Here is a 6,598-nt window from a genome sequence, read left to right as displayed (position 1 = left end):
GAATGGAGAGTATTTAGTGAATGTGAGGTAGATTTTCCAAGCACTTTCATGAACATAGATGCAAATGTCATGAAGCTCCATTTTACATAACACAGTTGATACCCTGAATCTCACCATACATCTGGTAAGGAGAAACTCTATTATATTTCTTGAATAAATGTTTAAGTTAACGTTAATTTTCTTCACTTACAGAATAATTATTATTCAGTGATTTGGTATTTGTTTTGATCTTTTTATTCATGGGGAAAAAAAACAAAAACAAAACAACTGAATGTTTAAGTTAGGGAAAAAGGAATCAAAATTCCCAAATTCATAATAATGCAATGTCAGAGTTAATTGAAGCAATAATTATTTTCTAAATTTAGCAGCTATTCCTAGGCAGTGAGACTTACCAGAAAGATCTGAATGCCAGAATACTTTGCACTGAGTGAGTATTCTCTGGCCCAGATAGAAAAAAAGAACAACCCTAAAATTGACCTCACTGGACACTGTGGGATTGTTTTAGGTGAAGTTCAGTCTTTCTGGAGTTCCTGTGCAGAGCAGCTGCATTAATTACTCTGCTTTCCTCTATCTGCTAGATGCAAGAACAATTCATGGGTCTTCAAGAGACATGGATCATAATTGCTTTTAGATTACTCTATATTATAGCAGATATTTGTATCAGATAGCACCATTACTACCATTTTCATCAGCTCCATTAGTATTACATCAATTGGAAGCTGTGGACCAAGAGTTCAAGCAGTTAGCCCCAGATAAACATGTATGTCAAAGTACTGAGTTATAAATTTTACAGACAATTTTATATGCCAGCAGCAAAAGCATTTAGAAAATCAAGCACTATGTATAAGAAATGTGTTCACTACAGTATGCAAAAACTTTACAGAAAGAAAATAATACATATGCATAAGCACTAACATATCTAGCAGACGGACAGCTTTCAGAGAGAAATCTAGCCTGAACTTCTCACTAGCCTGCACCTTGGTGCATCAATCTCAGCATGAAGAGAAGTTGAATACCAGGAAACTCAGTTCTTGCAGGCAGACAGCTTCTACAGTCTAATTGCTGATCTATGGCTGCATAAATACCAAGAAGGCAAGTTAATAACCATAATTTTGTCTCCTGTCTTTGGGCTGTCTTGATTAAAGTCAGGTTTTTACCACTGTGCTGCAGGTTGCCTGGATCAACCTGTTTGTACATTTGGAAGTTAAAGCAAGAACCAAGGATTACAGGTGAAAAATACACTGATTTTCTACTAATTCTCTTCTATGATCATTTCCTTGGTTCAGATGTCTCTTTTTCACATCTGCAGCCTAACAAACACAAATTTTAAAGTGTAAACCTTCTAAAGCATAAAACTTATACAAAGCATGTCAGCATTTATTAAATTCTCAAGAGATGTTCAGAGACATTGCATCATTGTATTAGGTTTATGCAGCAAGGTTTTGGTAGCAGGGAGGCTGTGGGGGTAGCTTCAGAGATCTGCCCCAAGTCAGATCAGAGCCGGCTCCAGCTGCTCCAAAAGATACCTGTCACTGGCCAGAGCTGAGTCATGAGCAACACTGGTTGTTCCTCTGGGAGAGCAGATTTAAGAAAGGAAAAACCTGCTACATAGCAGCAGCTAGGAAAGAGGAGTGAGAAATGCAGAGAAAAGATCAGTGGAGGAGGTGCTCCAGGCATGAAGCAGTATTTCCATGCCCATGGTGGAGCAAACTGCAGCCCATGGGGCACCATGCGGAGCAAATCTCTCCCTGCAGCCATGGAGTAGCCCATGGTGCAGCAGCGGTTTTGGCCTGAAGGAGCTGCAGTTCATGGAGAGCTCCCACAGGAGCAGCCTTGGGCTGGAGCTGGAGGGCTGGGGGAGCTGCCACATGTGGGGACCTGTGCTGGAGCAGTATGGTCCTGAAGGATGGACACTGTGGTACAGACCCATGTTGGAGGAGTGCTTGAAGAACTGCTGTCTGTGGGAAGCCCACACGGGATCACTTTGGGAAGGACTCCATCCCATATCAGGAGTCCCACACTGAAGCAAGAAAAGCAGGTGACCATGGAAGAGCAGTAAAGATGAAGCATTATGGATTCACTGGAGGTCTGATTCCATTATCCTGTGCCACTCAGGAGAAGGAGGCAGAAGAGTTCTGCAACAGAGCAGACGAGCAGAGCAGAACATTTTAATCATACAGAACTTTTGTCAAGCATTGGAATAGGATCCCCAGGGATGTGGTTGAGTCACCATCCCTGAATGTGTTTAAAAACCATTTTGATGTGGTGCTCAGGAACATGATTTAGCAGTGGGTTGTTAGAGTTAGGGTAGTATGGTTAGGTTGTGGTTGGACTTGATGATCTTGAAGGTCTTTTCCAACTTGAGCTATTGTATGATTCTATCATTCTAACTCTGCAATGGCTTGCTTATTAGAGAAGATCCAAGAAAGGAAATTACAGACTGAATTATGTTTCTGACAGTTTAACTCATCTCTTCTTCTGTCTGCTATTCATAACAGTTATATTTGTCCATCCATTCCAGTCTTTTTGTTCTAATATATCTTGAAGTTGTTTGCTACACATCAGACTGGGAGTTCTTGAAACAGTGGTCTGATAATATCTGTTTATTTCTTTTGCTTTCATATAGTTTGTGACAGTGAGCAGAATCTCAAGTCAAACTACCTTAATGTGGTAGTCCTTGTCTTACTGAGGCAAATACTCTTAATATTGGTGTTCCAAATCAGATAAGCTTAGCACTGCAGAAAGCTAGTTTTAGACTGGAAATAATCACAGAATCACAGGATGCTTAAGCTTGGAAGGGACCTCAGGAGTTCATCTGATCCAGTGTCCCTGCTCAAGCACATGTTACTCAGGACTGTGTCCAGACAGCTTTTGAATGTCTCCAGAGGATGGGACTGCACAGCCTCTATGGGCAGTGTTCAGCCACTTTCACAGTAAATATATTTTTCCTCACATTCATGTGGAAGGTAATAATTAAAGTAAGTGCAGAACACAATGTAATTTTATAAATCACGGCCAAAGTTGCCTTTGCTACCAACTTTGTATTTTTTTACTAAAAATACTTGCACTTAAAAAAATAATAATAATAATGGAGAGAATGGCTAAGGTGTTAGATTTTTTTTATTCCATTAATTAAAAGGCACTGAGCACAACTATGGCATCATGGACAGAAATTGTTTATTCCTTATGAACAGAATAAACTTTTAAACTTCTCCTTTCCTTGCCAACTGCATCATCTTAGTCTGAGCAATCAATGTAATATTAGTGCATAAATAAATAGATCAATAATATTTCAGGCCAGGATTGGGATTCAAATCATTTTAAATAGATCAGTATCCTATGACTGTGTTTGGCATCAGTACCTGAAGCTTCCTTACATCCATCATACTTACACTAAGTAAATTTTTAGCAAATATCTACTAAAAATACAGTTATTTCTTATGTTCTGCATTGCAATATTATTTGTAGTTACAAGTCAGTAATTGCAGAGAGATGTCCAGGTGAAGCCATGCTACGAAGAGGTCTGATATCATTCCCAGTGTGATATCCCCAAGACCTCTGAATCATTTCTCCTCTTACTTGTTACCCAGTGGTTTCTATCTTCAAATAAAACAGTCTTGTTGTGGTGCAATTACTGATCTCAGTTCTCATGTTTCAGCCCATCTCTAGGTGTTTTGCTATTCACATTGTTCAGCCCTAGTACAATACTAGAATTAGTCTAGGAGGATGCTTATGTGTTCAAGTAGATCATTTTAAAAAAAAAAAGAAAGAAAGAAAAGAAACAGCAATACTACTTGCCATCAATATGTAAATCTACTTTTTCTGCTCAATTCAGTCTGATAATATCTTCTTTAAGTTTCTGTGTAATTGCTATGGAAACATATTGCATTCATCTAAATTGCACCCGTAAAGGCATAATTCTCTTTATGTGCTACCTTTGTGCTGTAGCATGGATAGATATTTACACCAGACAATAGTTTATTATTGCTATGCTGCAGAATACAATCACCTACATCATTAGTTTTATTTTACAACTTCAAGAATTAATTAGAAAATTATGTTCATGTTACATGAAACATAGTAACAAGTATTAAATTATCTGCTTCCAGAAAAATATCATACAATAGTGTTCCACACCATATTCTTATTATCCAAAATGACATTAAAAGCAATGCTGCAAGAATCTTGTTAACAGCATTTTGCTTTGTGATAGAAATAGAAAAGTAAATACTTAACCTAATAATGTTTGTTAAAAAGACAGATTAAAAAAAAAAAAAGAAAAGAAACAAAAACAAAAAGCAAACCAAAAACCAATATGATTTGACTATTCTTTTATATTAAGCCTTGCCAGGGATTATTTCCAGGCACTGGAACATGACCTTCAGTGCTCTTAAACTGATGGAATAGTTTGACCCCAGTCAACTAGCAGTCTTGCAAAGTGAGATCTCAGGCAATGTTTGGGCATCAGCATGAACCAGGGACTGTTCTCAGTGGGCATGCTGTAGAAATTAGTATTAGTGAATTTAATACCATGTATGCAGCTGCTCCACATTACTTGGCGCCAGTGCAAAAGAGCTGTTCCAGATACACTGAAGCTACAACTTCAGTAGTAATTAAACACAGCTGGGATTGTTTCTGACCATGTTGGACCCAATATTCAATTAACTTGCTCTGTGAAATTTTATGTGATGCTTGTGTATGGACATCATGGCCCAACTCTCACCTTTTACATGCTCTGTCTATTACAGCTCTGCTTTTTCAGACTTTAAATAAGAATTGAGATATCAGTGGGTAAGATTCAGGCTACTTTTCTGTAGTTTCTAAGAGGGTCATCCTAATAGCTCTCCTTGAGTAAAGGCTTATATCACTTTATGGCAGGAAAAGGATAGGAGAAAAGGATGAGGATGTTGTTTCCCATTTTCCAAAGATACGTAGGTCAAACAGCCTGTATAGTCTTGTCTTTCACTTTCTTTATTGTACACAGCGTGAAATAGTGTGAGAGAAAATTTAAACTTAAGACGAGCTAAGTGAAAATTTTCTTGCTGATACACTTTTTTTTAACTAAAAAGTATAATAAATAGATACACATCAATTATTTTTTAAAACCCAAGATTATCTTAAAAAGTAAGGCTTGCATTTTTATTTAACAATGTTAAGGGCGAGAAGAACAGGAAAGATATCCTAAAAATTTGATTGTTTATCTTCATTAGAAAATAATTGGCATTTTTCTACCAAATAAAGATTCAAGCCATATTACTAAAGCAGCATTAGTACAACTAGAAAATTAGTGCTGAAACTCTAACAAGTTAATAATTTCACTATATCAGAGACAGAAGTGTCCTATTTAAAGAACTGGGGAAACCAGGGCTTTTCTTTTATCTCCTTTCACCAGTTTTGAACATTCATTAACCCTTAGGGATCAACTAGATAGAGCCTTGCTTTAGCTGTATCTTTTTGTTTCCTCTACATTTTTTATAATGGTTAAGCTATTCTCTCAAGTGATTGCTTGTATAGATAGGAGCCTGAATCAGTTCTATATGAAGCCCCCTGTAGAGAATACCTCTGAAGATGAAGTTTGAAGTGAAGCAAAGAGCCTAAAATTACTCTCAGAAGACTCAAAATTGGAAAGATTTTTGAGGTATGGGGAAGAAATTCCTAATGGAAAAATACTGGACAGTAATGAAATATTTCATTTAAGTGATTTCATTGCCTGTAATATTTTATGTTTTTACAGAATTACCCTTTATGTGTCATTTTCTGAATTTTTTATACAATGCCTACAGAAAATTTTGCACTAACCGATTGTACCTCACCAAAAATAATCCAGACTTCAAACTGATGACATTTCAGGATGGAAAGCCTTCAAGAAAGACTAACTTCCTGCTCTTAGCACCCAGATGTCACAAGGAGGATGCAATTTCCATGAAACACTAATTAGAATTAAGGTCTTAAGGTGCGGAACTATTTTCTGATTTCAGGGAGATATGGAATGTTCCTATCAATTATATCATCCATAAAGATGAATCAGTGCTTAAATTCTCTCAAGACCAATGTGAGTGGGCATTCTGCACAGTTTTGCGTGACTCAGTCTCTTTTTTTGGGACTAATGCATTGGGTTTATGTGGCAAGATTTTGGTAACCAGGGAACCTGAAGAAGAAATTCGTAACAATGTCTATGTCAGACAAAGGCAGTTTAAGCCTTCAAATTATGCCTATCACTGTCAGACCAAACCTGAGCTTATCAACAACACTGGAGATTCCGTTGCAGACTGTGGAGAAGACCTTGGTGATGAAGGCTGTGCCACTGCAGTCCATGGAGGATGATGTGGGAGCAGATAAACACATTAGAGGACCCCACACAGGAACAATTATATACAGTCTGAAGGAAGCTGCAGCCCCCCCATTCCCAAACCCATTTACAATTTGGTGTGTGAGAAGAGGTAGAAGAGTCAAGATTTAAGCTGATGCAAGGGATTAAGCATTCCATGTAGAACTTCAGGAAATGCAATTCATAGGAGCTCTGACTGATGCAGTTTCTTGTCTTGAACAGCAGCTGCAACAAGACAGTTCAGGTGGATTAAAGGATAATGGCAAGGTT

Source organism: Lagopus leucura, unplaced genomic scaffold, assembly GCF_019238085.1.
Source record: "Lagopus leucura isolate 7727_CA_CO unplaced genomic scaffold, USGS_WTPT01 Super-Scaffold_100002, whole genome shotgun sequence".
NCBI classification, from domain to species: Eukaryota; Metazoa; Chordata; class Aves; order Galliformes; family Phasianidae; genus Lagopus; species Lagopus leucura.
Note: the sequence above shows the minus strand (reverse complement) of the source record.